This window comes from Nerophis lumbriciformis, linkage group LG32, assembly GCF_033978685.3.
Source record: "Nerophis lumbriciformis linkage group LG32, RoL_Nlum_v2.1, whole genome shotgun sequence".
NCBI lineage: Eukaryota > Metazoa > Chordata > Actinopteri > Syngnathiformes > Syngnathidae > Nerophis > Nerophis lumbriciformis.
The window spans coordinates 7,016,303-7,018,032 of NC_084579.2; the positions used below are offsets into that span (position 1 = coordinate 7,016,303).

A 1,730-nucleotide genomic window follows, 5' to 3' on the forward strand; every position below is an offset into this window, starting at 1 on the left:
ATTATAGTCTGCAAATTATCACCAAAAATGATTCCTGGGCGTGGCCACACCAGCTGCTCACTGCTCCCCTCACCTCCCAGGGGGTGATCAATGGAGATGCGTCAAATGCAGAGAATATTTTCGCCACACCTAGTGTGTGTGTGTGACAGTCATTGGTACTTTAACTTTAATGTGTTGTTGTTGAGTGTCGGTGCTGTCTAGAGCTCGGCAGAGTAACCGTGTAATACTCTTCCATATCAGTAGGTGGCAGCAGGTAGCTAATTGCTTTGTAGATGTCGGGAACAGCGGGGGGCAGCGTGCAGATAAAAAGGTGTATAATGCTTAAACTAAAAATAAACAAAAGGTGAGTACCCCTAAAAAAAGGCATTGAAGCTTAGGGAAGGCTATGCAGAACGAAAGTAAACCTGAACTGGCTACAAAGTAAACAAAAACAGAATGCTGGACGACAGCAAAGACTTACTGTGGAGCAAAGACAGCGTCCACAATGGACATCCGTACATGACATGACAATCAACAATGTCCCATTGATAAAGGATAAAAACAACTGACGTATTATTGATTGCTGAAACAAAGTAGATGCGGGAAATATCGCTCAAAAGGAAGACATGAAACTGCTACAGGAAAATACCAACAACAACAAAAAAACCCCCACCAAAATAGGAGCGCAAGACAAGAACTAAAACACTAAACACAGGAAAACAGCAAAAAAGTCCAAATAAGTCAGGGTGTGATGTGACAGGTGGTGACAGTACACCTACTTTGAGACAAGAGCTATATTGATGCATGCTCGGTTATGAAGTCATACCCAACAATTGCGACAACGACTTTTTACTGTCAACTGAGTTTCGTTTTTTAATGATTTCTGCTGGTGGCGTGCCTCCGCATTTTGTCAACACAAAAAATGTGCATTGGCTCAAAAAAGGTTGAAAAACACTGTTGTAGGAGACACAAAGAATTGCTCTGGCGACATCCAGTGGACACATTTAGAAACAGCAGTTTCGTTCATTCAAACATTTTTGCTAATTTTAATACTTAGCAAACTCATCTCGTGGACCGGAGGAAACCTCTTGGCGGGCCGTACCTTTGACACTCCTGTCACAGGTGGTGTTTTATTTATCTCCTAAGCTAAAGAAAACACAAAATTTCCCCTTTTTTTTGCATGCCTAAAAACACCAGTGTGGTGCAGGAGGTAGGACATGATCATCATGTTTAATAACAATTAAAGCTGCAAGCAGCATTGGTCGGGCCCGCGTATTTGGCAGGTGCTAGTCCTAAGTGTCCCAATACTTTTGTCTACTTTTAGTCTGAAGTGTCCCAAGACTTTTGTCTAGTGTACCTACCTTGTCTGCATTGTGTGGGCATGTTGGTGCTTCCTGCTTTTGAGCAGCCATCTTAAAAAAACAGAAGCGCAGCAGCATCAGTGCAGCGGGTCTTTGAAGGGTCATAAAATCAAAACCGGAGCAGGTATTAAAAAGCTGTTCTATACTTTTATACACAAGGGTTCAATCTCTCTCCTGTGTTAGTTTGAAGCCGAAACGACAAACGCGCTCAGAGGAGATAGTTTTTGAAGGAAGGTGACCGGTTTCTACAAAAAAGTAGTTTTGAAGGGGGAATAGCAAACTTCCTGTTGATTTTTGCTGGGGGTTGTCAATTTATGAAATGTAGGTCTAAGTGAGACCTACATAGAGGTTTTTGTTTCATGTCTCTCCGACCTTCCCAGTGGGAGTTAC

At 42.4% G+C, this 1,730-nt stretch overlaps 1 protein-coding gene across 1 annotated transcript in view; it reads right to left on the reverse strand.

Annotated features, from left to right (window-relative positions):
• Positions 1-650: 650 nt before the first annotated feature.
• pcyox1 (prenylcysteine oxidase 1) overlaps positions 651-1,730 on the reverse strand; it is a 23,980-nt gene continuing 22,900 nt past the window's right edge. Inside the window, exon 8 of the mRNA XM_061926695.2 lies at positions 651-1,431. The gene's annotated coding sequence lies outside the window, so the exon portion shown is untranslated. The remainder of the gene's footprint in view (positions 1,432-1,730) is intronic.